The sequence below is a fragment of the Kogia breviceps genome, chromosome 14, assembly GCF_026419965.1.
Source record: "Kogia breviceps isolate mKogBre1 chromosome 14, mKogBre1 haplotype 1, whole genome shotgun sequence".
Taxonomy (NCBI): Eukaryota; Metazoa; Chordata; class Mammalia; order Artiodactyla; family Physeteridae; genus Kogia; species Kogia breviceps.
The window spans coordinates 55,738,884-55,752,842 of NC_081323.1; positions in this window are offsets into that span (position 1 = coordinate 55,738,884).

Consider the following 13,959-nt stretch of genomic DNA (forward strand, 5'->3'; position numbering starts at 1 on the left):
CAGATTAATGGAGGTATTATTGAGGTTTTTCTTTAGATCCTTTGCTAAAACTATATTTTTCCTTATCTAGATCTTGCCAATTTATTCTTTGTGTCTAAGTATTTTTAAATAGCTCTTGTTGTTATTATGAATTTTGTTGGTGTCAAAGATGGCAATTTTTGTGTATTTTATCTTGTATCCCACCAACATGTTAAGTAGTCACATTAGTTCTCATTTTTCAGTTAACTCTCTTCAGGCTTTTGAATTACTGTAATGCAAATAATTTCATCTCTTATTTTGAACAATTTCTCTGCATGGTCCAGCCCCACCGCTGCCCCCAAAATGTTGAAGGACAGCGATTTTAACAGGCATCATTTTCTTACTCTTCTAGCCCAAACTATTAGACCTGATGTTTGTGACCAGTTTCTAATTAGTTCTCTTCTCCTCTTGGAAAAGATTCCTTCAATTCTTCCTTTCATATTGCCATTCAAGTAACATTATATAATACTTATTGAAGGCTTACTGTGTTTCAGACATTCTGTTAAGCACTGTACATACATCATTTCACTTATGCCTTGTAACAACTTTCATTACCATTACTTCTCGCATTTTATAGATGAGGACACTGAGACTCAGAGAGTTTACATGACTTTCTCAAGGATACACGAGTGGGAAGCAGTTGTGTTGGAATAGAAACCAAGGCTTCACTGACAGCAACACTTGTGCTGTATAATCTACCTGCCTCTTAAGGTATGTTGACACATTTTATAAAAGTTTTAGGCATGTCTGTTAAATGAGCAAATGACTTTTTAGCAATATTGATATAATCGCATGATTTACTTCCAATCATTCATCCAGCTGGCAGATATTTATAGGGGGCTGCTGTGTGTTCCAGGCACTGGTGATGTAAAGGTGAACAATTAGACAAAGTCCTTACCTTGTGAGTGTGGTGGGGGTGGAGGATAATGACAGTAAAGAAGAAAACAAGTGAATAAGCAAGGCAGTTCTGATGGTGATTAGTGCCTGAATAAAATAAACCGTGTGAGTGATGGAGAGGGTCAGGGTCCGGGGGGGGGGGTGCTTTAGTCTCAGTGTCCACGGAAGGACTCTGTGAGAAAGCTACATATGAGCAGAGATCTGAAAGGTGAGAAAGAGAGAGTCACGCAGAGAGCCAGGAGAACAGCAAGTGTAAATACCCTGCATGTTGGAGCAGCACGAAAAGGCCAGAGTTGTTAGAATGCAGTGAATGAGCATGTGGGCTCACAAAAGGGGTTGGGAGGCAATCTCAGAGAGGCTTGAGACCCGGTCAGTGCCCTAAGGAGTTTGGATGCATTTGAGTGTGGTGCAAAGCCACTGGAGGGAGCAGCAGGACTGATGTATATCAGATCTCTCCTTTATTTTATTCTATTTGTATTAATTAATTTATTTTGGCTGCACCGGGTCTTAGTTGTGGCATGTGGGCTTCTTAGTTGAGGCATGCATGCAGGATCTAGTTCCCCAGCCAGAGATCCAACCCAGGCCCCCTACATTGGGAGCACGGAGTCCTACCCACTGGACCACCAGGGAAGTCCCTCAGATCTCTCCTTTAAACAGTGAACTACACTGGGACTTCCCTGGCAGTCCAGTGGTTAAGACTCTGTGCTTCCACTGCAAGGAGCACGGGCCTGATCCCTGGTCAGGGAATTGTATGCTGCATGGCACAGCCAAAAACAAACAAAACAAAACAAAACAAAACTGTGAGCTATGCTAATAGATTTTCTAACATCAAACAAAACTTGCATTCTTGAATATAATCTTCCATTAGTATTAAGTTATGTATAACAGGGTAGGATAACACAAAAATAGAAATATAAGTCAATAGAACATAATAAAGGGTACAGGAACAAATATATATTTATATTATTTACATATGAAGGAATTTGGTAATATGACAAAAATAACATTTCAAGTCAGTGATATTGGCCAGCCTATGAAAAAAATTTTTTTGAACTTCAGTTCACATTAAATGCAAAATTTAACTTCAGTTTGGATTAAATACAAAACCATAAAAGCACAATAAGAAAATATGAGAGAATATTTTAAAATATTCTTTCGGTAAGGGAGGCATTTTTTTAAGCAAGACATAAAATCCAGGAGTCATAAAGGGAAAGACTAACAGATTTGCCTTAATTGAATATTTCTAAATAATAATAGATGCCACAAATAAAATTGGAGGAAAACCTCAAGCCAAGAGTCAACATTTGCAAATATATGAAAGAGCATTAATATCTTTAATGTATAAGGAACTCTTAAAATCAATAAGAAAGAAATAGAAATGAATAGAAATAGAAATAGAATGATGGACACAGACAGGTAATTGTGGACCCAGACAGAAATAGAAAAAAGGACATAGATAATTCACAGAAATATAAGTGACCATGCTATTGAAAAGATGCTCAGTCCCACTAATGATCAAGAAAAAACAAAACAAGGATCTATTATAATGATATAACAGGCTGCATTGGTGAGAATGTGGGATTAGTAGGAATCTTAGTGCATAGCTGATGGGAGGGTAAATTAGTATGATTCTGTATCATAATGTATCATTATCTATTGTCATTAAATATCTTTGATCCAGAAGTTCCACTTCTGGGAATTTATGCTAAAGAAATAATTGGGCAAGTGCACAGAGATGTGACTATAAGGATGATCCTGAAACATTGTTTACAACAACAAGAAATTGAAGGGGAAAAAAACTAAATATCTATCCAAAGAGAATTGGTAAAATTATTTTGGTGCAGTTAAACAGTGGAAAACTATGTGGCCATAAAAAATAATAAGGTCAAACTGGAAATGTCCACAGTGTATTTTTTTGTCTCTTAATGTTATAAAGGTTTTTTAAAAATTCATTTATTTATTATTTATTTCTTTTTGGCTGCGTTGGGTCTTCTTTGCTGCGCATGGGCTTCCTCTAGTTGTGGCAAGCAAGGGCTACTCTTCGTTGCGGTGCATGGGCTTCTCGTTGCGGTGGCTTCTCTTGTTGTGGAGCACGGGCTCTAGGCGCGCGGGCTTCAGTAGGTGTGGTGCACGGGCTCAGTAGTTGTGGCGCACGGGCTTAGTTGCGCCACAGCATGTGGGATCTTCTGGACCAGGGCTTGAACCCGTGTCTCCTGCATTGGCAGGTGGATTCTTAACCACTGCGCCACCAGGGAAGCCCTGTTGTAAAGGTTTTAATCACTTTTTTGAGGTATAACTTTTTTAAAATGAGAATCATATATATATATATATATATATATATATATATTATTTATTTACTTCATCATTTATTTGGTTGCACCAGGTCTTAGTTGCGGCCGGCAGTTTCCTTAGTTGTGTCATGCGACCTTTTAGTTGTAGCATGCACGTGGAATCTAATTCCCTGACCAAGGATCGAACTCCCTGCATTGGGAGCATGGAGTCTTAACCACTGTGCCACCAGGGAAGTCCTGAAGTATAATTTATATAAAATAAAATGCACGCATTTCAAATAGAGTTATATGAGTTCTGACAAATGTGTACACCTGTGTAACATCTACCACAATCAAGTCACTGAACATTTCTTTCTCCCAAAAAGTGATCCCTCATGCCCCTTTGCTGTCTACCCCAACCATACCCCTCTGGCCCTGAGCCATCCATCTGCTTTTTTCACTATAGTTTTACCTTTTCTAGAATTTCAATGTTTTTTTTCCACTTTTTAAAAATTGTGGTAAAATTCATATAACATAATTACTATCTTAACCATTTTTAATTGTACAGGTCAGTGGTATTAAGTGTATTCACACTGCTGTGCAACCATCACCACCATCATCCCCTTAACTCTCTTTATCTTGTAAAACTGAAACTCTATACCCATTAAACAACAACTCCCTATGCTCCCCTCCTCCCTAGCCCCAGGCAACCACCACTGTACTTTCTGTCTTTATGATTTTGATGACTCTAGTACATCATATAAGTAGAATCATACAGTATTGGTCTTTCTGCATCTGGCCTCTTTCACTGAGCATGTTTTCCAGGTTCATCCATATTGCAACACGTATCAGAATTTTGTTCTCTTTTATGGTTGAATAATATTCCGTTGTATATAGGTACCATATTTTGCTTATCCATTCACCTGTCAGTGAGTACTTGGGCTGCTTTTATGTTTTAGCTTTGGTAAATAATGCTGCTACAGACATGGGTGTACAAAGGTGAACTCTTTAAGACCCTGTTTGCAATTCTTTAGGGTTTATACCCAGAAGTGGAATTGCTGGATCATATGGTAACTCTATTTTTAATTTTTTGAGGAGCTGCCACACCATTTTCCAAAGCAACTTTAGCATCTTACTTTCCCACCAACAGTGCACAGGATTTCAATTTCTCCACATTCTCACCAGTACTTGTTGTTTTCTGGTTTTTTGATAACAGCCATCCTAATGGGTGTGAGGTTGTATTTCATTGTAGTCTTGATTGTGTTTCCCCAATGATTAGTAATGCTGAGCATCTTTTCATGTGCTTATTGGCCATTTATGTGTCTTCTTTGGAGAAATATCTATTCAAATCCTTTGCCCATTTTTCAATCAGGTTGTTTGGTTTTTTTGTTGTTGAGTTTTAGGAGTTCTCTATATATTCTGCATATTAAATCCTTATCAGATACATGATTTGCAAATATTTTCTCCCATCCTGTGGGTTGTTTTTGTACTTTGTGGATAGTGTCTTTTGATGTACAAAATTGTTTAATTTTCATGAAGTCCAGTTTGTCTAATTTTTTTTGTTACCTGTGCTTTTGGTGTCATATCCAAGAAATAATTGCCAAATCCAATGTTGTGAAGCTTTGTCCTCTGTTTTCTTCTAAGAGTTTTATTGGTTTAGGTCTTACATTTATCCATTGTGAGTTAATTTTTGTATATGGTATTAGGTAAGGATCCAACTTCATTCTTTTGTATGTGGATATCCAGTTTTCATAGCACCATTTGTTAAAAAGACTGTCCTTTTCTTATTGAATGGTCATGGCACCCTTGTCAAAAATCATTTGACCATATACATGAGGGTTTATTTCTGGGCTCTCTATTCTATTCCATTGGTCTACATGTCTGTCTTTATGCTAATGCCATACTTCTTTGATTACTGCCACTTTGGGGTAAATTTTGAAATTAAGAAGTGTGGGTCTTCTAGTTTTGTTCTTTTTTTTTAAAATACAGCAGGTTCTTATTTAGTTTTGTTCTTTTTCAAGATTGTTTTGGCTATTTGGGGTGCCTTGAAATTCCATGTGAATTTTAAGTTGGGTTTTTATATTTCTGCAAAAATAAGTGTCATTGAGATTTCGATAGGGATTGCACTGAATCTGTAGCTAGATTTCAGTAGTATTGACATTTTAACAATATTAAGTCTTCAAGTTCATGAACATGGGATGTGTTTCCATTAATTTATGTCTTCTTTAATTCAGCAGTGTTTTGGAGTTTTCATTGTACAGGTCTTTTACCTCCTTGGTTAAATTAATTCCTAAGCATTTTATTCTTTTTCATGTTATTGTGAATGGAATCATTTTTGTGATGTCCTTTTCAGGTTGTTCATTGTTCATGTATAGAAATGAAGGTGAATTTTGTGTGTTGACTTTGTATCCTGCTACTTTGATGAATTCAGTTACTAGTTCTAACAATTGTTTTGTGGAATCTTTAGGATTTTCTGCATAAAAAAATCATATCTGCAGGGCTTCCATGGTGGCGCAGTGGTTGGGAGTCCGCCTGCCAATGCCGGGGACGTGGGTTTGTGCCCCAGTCTGGGAGGATCCCATATGCTGTGGAGCGGCTGGGCCTGTGAGCCATGGCTGCTGGGCCTGCGCGTCCGCAGCCTGTGCTCCGCAACGGGAGAGGCCACGGCAGTGAGAGGCCCACGTATCGCAAAAAAAAAAAAAAAAAAAAAAAAAAATCATATCTGCAAACAGGTGATTTTACTTCTTCTTTTCCAATTTGGATGACTTTTCTGTGTGGCCTTTTTTTTTTTTTTTTTTTTTTGCGGTACATGGGCCTCTCACTGTTGTGGCCTCTCCCATTGCGTAGCACAGGCTCCGGACGCGCAGGCTCAGCGGCCATAGCTCAGGAGCCTAGCCGTTCCGCTGCATGTGGGATCTTCCCAGACCGGGGCACAAACCCGTGTCCCCTGCATTGGCAGGCGGACTCTCAACCACTGCACCACCAGGGAAGCCCCTGTGTGGCCTTTTATGGCCACATAATTTTCCACTGTATAACTTGGCCATAATAATTTTACCAAACTTCTTTGGATAGAAATAGATAGATTCCTTCTATTCCCAGCTTACTGAGTGTTTTTATAATGAAGGGATGTTCAATTTTGTCAAATGCTTTTTCTGTGTCAGTTGAGATGGTCATGTGGGTTTTTTCCTTCCTTTTGTTTATGTGGCATATTACATTGGTTGATTTTTCTATGTCGAACCATCCTTGTATTCCATGAATAAATTCCATTTGGTTTTTGTTGAAGATTTTTGCATCAGTGTTCGTAAGGGATATCTATATTTTTCTTTTCTTATAGCATCTTTGTTTGGCTCTGGAATCAGGGTAATGCTGGCCTCATAGAATGGGTTGGGAAATGTTCTCTCCTTTTCAACTTTTCAGAAAATTTTGAGAAGGATTGGTATTACTTCTTTAAATGTTTGGTAGAATTCACTAGTGAATATATATATATATTGGCTGCACCATGTGGAATCTTAGGTCCTTGACCAGGGATCAAACCCGTGCCCCCTGCATTGGAAGCACAAAGTCTTAACCACTGGACTGCCAGAGAAGTCCCTCTTTTCTAGTTTTAGTAATTTGAGTTGTCTCTCTTTTTCCTTAGTCCATCTAGCAAAAGATTCATCAATTTTATTAATCTTTTTGAAAACCAACTTTTTGTGTCATTGATTTTTCTCTATCGTTTTTCTATTCTCTGTTTTATTTTTATTATTTCCTTCCTTATGCTAGGTTTGGGTTTAGTTTGTTCTTCTTTTTCTAGTTTCTTAAGTTGTAAAGTTAGGTTGTTGATTTGAGATCTTTCCCATTTTTTAATAAGTACTTATAGCTATCAGTTTCATCCCTTAGCACCACTTTCACCGTGTCCCATAAGCTTGGCATGTTGTGTTTTCATTTTTATTCATCTCTGAGTATTTTTAAATTTTCCTTGTGAATTCTTCCTTAATACATTACTGACTTAAAAGTGTGTTGTTTGGGCTTCCCTGGTGGCTCAGTGGTTGTGACTCCACCTGCCAACATGGGGGACATGGGTTTGGGCCCTGGTCCGGGAGAATCCCACGTGCTACAGAGCAACTGGACCTGTGCGCCACAGCTGCTGAGCCTGTGCTCTGGGGCATGTGAGCCATGGCTGCTGAGCCTGCGTGCTGCAATTACCGAAGCCCGAGTGCCTGGAGACTGTGCTGTGTGATGGGAGAGGCCACTGCGGTGTGAGGCTCGTGCACTTCAGTGAAGAGTGGCCCCCACTTGCTGGAACTGCAGAGAGCCCGCACCCCGCAGCAAGGACCCAACACAGCCAAAAATAAATAAAAATTAAATAAATAAAATAATGTGTTGTTTAATTTCTGCAATTTCATGAATTTTCCAGTTTTCCTTCTGTTATTTATTTCTAACTTCATCCCACTGTGGTTAGATAAGATACTTTATATAATATCTATCTTTTAAAATCTCTAAAGACTTAATTTGTAGCCTAACATATGGTCAGTTCTGTTAAAATCCCATGTGCAGCTGAAAAGAATATTCTCTTGTTGGGTAGAGTATTCTCTATGTGTCTGTTAGATCTAATTGTGTTAAGACTTCTATTTCATTATTTGTCTTCTGTCTGGTTGTTCTATGCATTATTGTGAGTGGGTTATTAAAGTATCCAACTGTTATTGTGGAACTATTTCTCCCTTCAGTCCTGTCAGTTTTTGCTTGATATGTTTTAATGGTCTTTCATTAGGTATATAATGTTTATAATTGTTATATCTTCTTGCTGTTTTGAATCTTTTATTAATATAAAATGTCCTTCTTTGTCTCTTGTAACCTTTTCTGATCTAAAGCCTTTTTTGTCTGATATCAGTATAGCTTCCCCTGCTCTCTTTTGGTTACTATTGCCATGGAATGTATTTTTTGGTTTTTTTTGGTGGGGCCATGCTGCACGGCTTGTGGGACCTCAGTTCCCCAACTAGGGATTGAACCCTAGCCACAGCAGTGAAAGCCCAGAATCCTAACCACTAGGCCACTGGGGAACTCCCCATGGAATATCTTTTTTTGTCCTTTCATTTTCAACCTATTTGTGTCTTTGGATCTAAAGTTAGTATCTCATAGACATCATGTAGTTGGATCATATGGTTTCCTCCATTCTGCCAATCTCTGTCTTTTAATTAGAGAGTTTAACCCATTTACATTTAAAGTAATTGCTGATAAGAAGGGCCTTACTTCTGTCATTGTGCTATTTGTTTTTATTCTGCCTTATTACTTTCCCCCTTCATTTCTTGCATTACCGTCTTCTTTTGTATTTAGTTGATTTTTTGTACTGAAGTGTTAAAATTCCTTTTTCATTTCCTTTTGTGTATATATTTTAGTTATTTTCTTTGTGGTTACCATGGGTTACATTTAATATCCTAAAGTTATAATACTCTAATTTAAATTTATACCAGCTTAACTTCAATAACAAACAAAAACTTTGCTCCTTTACAGCTCTTTCCCCACCCCTTTTGGTTGTTGATGTCACAGTATTACACCTTTATATATTGTGTGCCCCCCAAACATAAACTAATAATTTTTTAAAATTCTTTATTCTCTTATATTATGTAGAAAATAAAATTTGGAGTTACAAACCAAAGATATAGTAATATTAGCTTGTACATTAATAATTGTTTTTTTCTTTAAATATATTAGTATCTTAAATCATGTAGAAAACAAAAAGTGCAGTTATAAACCATTGTTACTAGCGTTTATAATTGCCCATGTGTTGACTTTTGTTGATATCTTTATTTCTCCATATGACTTTGAGTTACTACTGTCTAGTGCTCAGGACTCCCCTGAGCATTTCTTGCAGGGAAAGTCATGGTCATGAACTCCCTCAGCTTTTGTTTATCTGGGAATGTCTTAATTTCTCCCTTAATTTCTTTAAAATAAATTTATTTATTTTATTATTTTATTTATTTATTTATTGTTTCTGGCTGCATTGGGTCTTCGTTGCTGTGCGTGGGCTTTTCCCTTGTTGCAGCAAGTGGGGGCTACTCTTCTTTGTGGTTCGCAAGCTTTTCATTGTGGTGGCTTCTCTTGTTGAGGAGCATGGCCTCTAGGTGCACGGGCTTCAGTAGTTGTGGCACGTGGGTGCAGTAGTTGTGGCTCGTGGGCTCTAGAGCACAGGCTCAGTAGTTGCGGCTCACGGACCTAGCTGCTGTGCGGCATGTGGGATCTTCCTGGACCAGGGATCGAACCCGTGTCCCCTGCCCTGGCAGGTGGATTCTCAACCACTGCGCTACCAGGGAAGCCCCTCCCTTAATTTTGAAGGGCAGTTTTGCTGGATATAAGACTCTTGGTTGATAGGGTTTTTTCTTTGAGCAATTTGAATATGTCAGCCTACTCTTTTCTGGCCTCCAAAGTTTCTGATGAGAAGTCTGTTGATAATCTTATTGAGGATCCCTTGTGTGTGATGATTTTCTTCTCTCTTGCTGATTTCAAGATTGTCTTTGTTTTTTAAAGGTTTGATTATAATGTGTCTTGGTGTGGGTCTTTTTGAATTAATCTTACTTGGAGTTTGTTGAGCTTCCTGTATGGTTTACAATGTATTTTTAAAAATTAATTAATTTTATTTATTTTTGGCTGCGTTGGGTCTTCGTTGCTGTGAGCGGGCTTTCTCTAGTTGCGGTGAGCAGGGGCTACTCTTCATTGCGGTGCACAGGCTTTCATTGTGGTGGCTTCTCTTGTTGCAGAGCCCGGGCTCTAGGCGTGCAGACTTCAGTAATTGTGGCACGTGGTCTCAGTAGTTGCAGCGTGCAGGTTCAGTAGTTTGGTGCACGGGCTTAGTTGCTGCGCAGTATGTGGGATCTTCCCAGACCAGGGCTCGAACCCGTGTCCCCTGCATTGGCAGGTGGATTCTTAACCACTGCACCACCAGGGAAGCCCTACAATGTATTTTTATGTGGGAAAAAAATCAATGTGCAGAGGAGAATTATGATAAGATACCTTTATGTTTTAAAAGGATAATAGGATACTGTTTTTGTCTGGCTAGAGATTAGCTGGAAATATTTGACAGTGGGATTAAGGAATTGTTTCTTATTTTGTGAATTTTGATTGCTTAGATTTTGCTAACTAATATGTATTGCTTTTCCTCATTTAAATAGATTGCTTATAGAATTATAAAAGTAAAACATTAAAATCATTTAAATAATACAAAAGTAAATAAAGTATATACTTCACTTCCACTCCCCCGGGGTGACCTCTTCTAGTTGATGATTTTTTTTTAAAGTAGGTGCTAGTGCAGTAGGGCAAATGAAAGAGATAAAAGACATCAAAATTGGAAAAGGAAAGAATAAAACTGTCACTATTCACAGTTGACATGACTGTATACTTTGAAAATCCAAAAGAATCTACAATAGAAGTATTAGAACTAATACACGAACTTAACAAGGTTTCTGGACACAAGATCAATGCACAAAAAGATCAGTTATATTTCTACTTACTAGCAACACTCAAGTCAAAAGTAAAAATTTTAAATACCATTTAAAATATCAAATATGTAAGAATAAATCTAGGGACTTCCCTGGTGGTCCAGTGGCTAAGACTCCATGCTCCCAATGCAGGGGGCCTGGGTTTGATCCCTGGTCAGGGAACTAGATCCCACATGCTGCAACTAAGAGTTCACATGCTGCAACTAAAGATCCCACATGCTGCACCAAAGATCCTGTGTGCTGCAACTAAGACCCAGCATAGCCAAATAAATAAATAAATATTAAAAAACGAATAAGTCTAGCAAAAAAATTGCATGACCTCCACACTGAAAACTATAAAACAATACTAAGAGAAATTAAAGAAGACCTAAAGTAGGGATTTGCCATATTTATGGATGAAAGACTCAGTATTATTAAGATGATCTATAGATTGACATCCCAATCAAAATCCCAGCAGGCTTTTTGGAGGGGGGTGGGGAGGGTGGAAATTGGTAAGCTGATTCTAAAACATAAACAAAAGACCCTGAAATGGACAAAATAATCTTGAAGAAGAAGAACAAAGCCTGAGGACTTAACACTACACAATATCAAGACTTAGTATAGAGCTATAGGTATTGGTACAAGGGCAGACAAATAGACCAGTGCACTAGAATAGAGGGTCCAGAAACAGACCCACACATATATGGGTACCTGATTTATAACAAGGCCTCCACTGTAATTCAGTGGGCATTAAATTGTGCTGGCTAATGGGATACTCATATGGGAAAAGTGCACCTTGACCTCTACCTCACACCGTACACAAAATATTAATTCAAGCTGGATCCTAGATCTAAATGTGAATGCTAACACAGTCAAGCCTTAGAAAAAATACAGGATCAAAATATCTTTTTGAATTTGGTCTAGGTAAAGATTAAACAGAACACCAAAAGCACTAACCATGAAAGAAAAGAAAAATATATTGAGATTCATTAAAATTAGGAATATCTGTTCATTAGAAGACAGCATTAAAAGGTGAAAAAGCAAACCATTGACTAGGAGACAACATCCTCAACACATTAATCAATTAGTAAGAAACAGACACCTGATGATAAACTGAGCCAAAAATTGAAAGAATGTCACTGCAGAGAATATCATTAGTAATCAGAAAATGAAAATTAAGATCACTCTGGAAAAATGTTTGGTAATAAGACTAAATATGCATATTTCTGTGACCCAGTAATTTCCCTCCTGGGTATATACCCAACAGAAACGAGTGTTTATGTCCACCAAAACCCAGATCAGAATATTTATAGCAGCTTTATTCATAAATTCCAGAAGAGTGGAAACAACCAATGTCCATCAACAAAAGATTGAGATTTTTTTTGGAATGTTCATACTATCAAATCCTACATCATAAAGAAACAGAATAAGCTACTGATATCCTCAACACTATGACTGACTCTCGCAGACATTGTGAGTGAAAGAAGTCTGATGCAAAAGAAACACACTCTTGTGATTCCATTTTTAGGGAGTTTAAAGTCGGGCCAAACCAATCTGAAAAGATAAAAGTCAAAGTAGTGGTTACACTTGGAGGTGGTTCTGACTGGATGGGGCATGAGGGAGCCTTCTAGGGTGCTGTAAGCTTCTACCTACTAATCTGGATGGTGTACACACAGGCATACACATATATAAAAATCCATTGAGCTCACTTTACTGTCTAAGTTATACCTCAATTTAGAGAATGTTATGCTAGCAGCTGTCTAAAAGTTCAAATGTATGTAAACCAAAATGAAGCACTGTTACTTCAACCTCTTAGTGCATGAGCTGGGACACTCAGGCCTCTGTCCTGCTCTCAGGGTGATGTCAGGGTGTGGCCCAGGGCTGGACACAGCCTCCTGCATTGGATGTCCAGGTACACCTACCAGGTAACAGACTATGCTTTGGTGGGGGTGGGGTGGTGGCCAGGAGTATGCAGGACCATGTTGAAGAAGGGCCAGGCTCAGTGCCTCTCAGCTCTGGCAGGACATTGTCTGGAGCACTATATATTTTTTTAATTTAAAATTTTTATTGTGATAAAGTATACTTAAAATAAAATTTACTATTTTAACTATTCTTTAAGCATTCAATTCAGTGACATTAAGTACATTTATAGTGTTATGCAACCATCACCACCATCCACCTCTAGAATTTTTTCATCCTCCCAAATGGAAACTCTGTACTCATTAAGCACTGAATCCCCAGCCCCTGGTAACCACTTTCTGTTAATATGAATCTGACAACTCTAGGTACCTCATGTAAGTGGGATCACACAGTATTTGTCCCTTTGCATCTGGCCTCTTTGAGCATAATGTTTTCCAGGCTCATCCAAGTTGTAACAGGTATTAGAATTTCATTCCTTTTTAAGGCTAAATCATATTCCAGTTTATGGATGGACCACATTTTGTTTATTCATCCATTCATCAATAGATATTGTACTTAGGTTGTTTCCACCTTTTGGCTCTTGTGAATAATGCTGCTGTGAACGTGGGAGTACAAATAGCAGTTCAAGGCCCTGCTTTCAACTCTTTTGGGTGTATACCCAGAAGTGGAATTGCTGGATTTTATGGTCATTCTATGGAGCACTATTTTTAAAAAGCCACTGCTTAGCCCAGCTGTGCAGAGATTTCACTGGTCTGGGGTAGAGCCCCTACACGGATGCATTTTAAAGCTACCTAGGTGATTCTAATGAGCAGCCAGAGTTGAGAACCACTGGGCCAGAGAGAGGCTAGGAAAGTGACAAAGAAGGGACAGCAGAAGGCGAGAGTGAGCGGGAGGAAGAGGCCGGCCTGCGAGTGCCTGGAAAGGTGGGAGGGCGAGCTCCTTGCCTCTGGGTCCCATCAGCCACTCAGCAGTGGGGCCAACATTCCCTCCTGATCAGACACCCATCTTTCTTGCCCCACTGACCTCACCTAGGGTTGCCAGATTTAGCAAATTAAGATACAGGACACCCAGTGAAATTTGAATTTCAGACGAACAACAAATAATTTTTAGTATATCTTATGTACTACTTGGGACATACTTATACTTAAAAAAAAAACAACCTCATTCTTTATCTGAGATTCAGTATTAACAAGGTGTTCTGTTATCTGGCACCCCTACTCAGGCCCCACTCAGATAAGAGCCCCCCTAGCCTGGCCTTCACCTTTGGACACCTTGTCCCAACAAGAACAGAAGAGGAGACCCCAGCAGTTGGTCCAGGAGCCACACCATTCCCATGACCTCCTAGGGCCAGCAGCGGCTGAGGGTGGCTACCTGGCCACCTGTGTGGACAGCCCTGCTTGCAG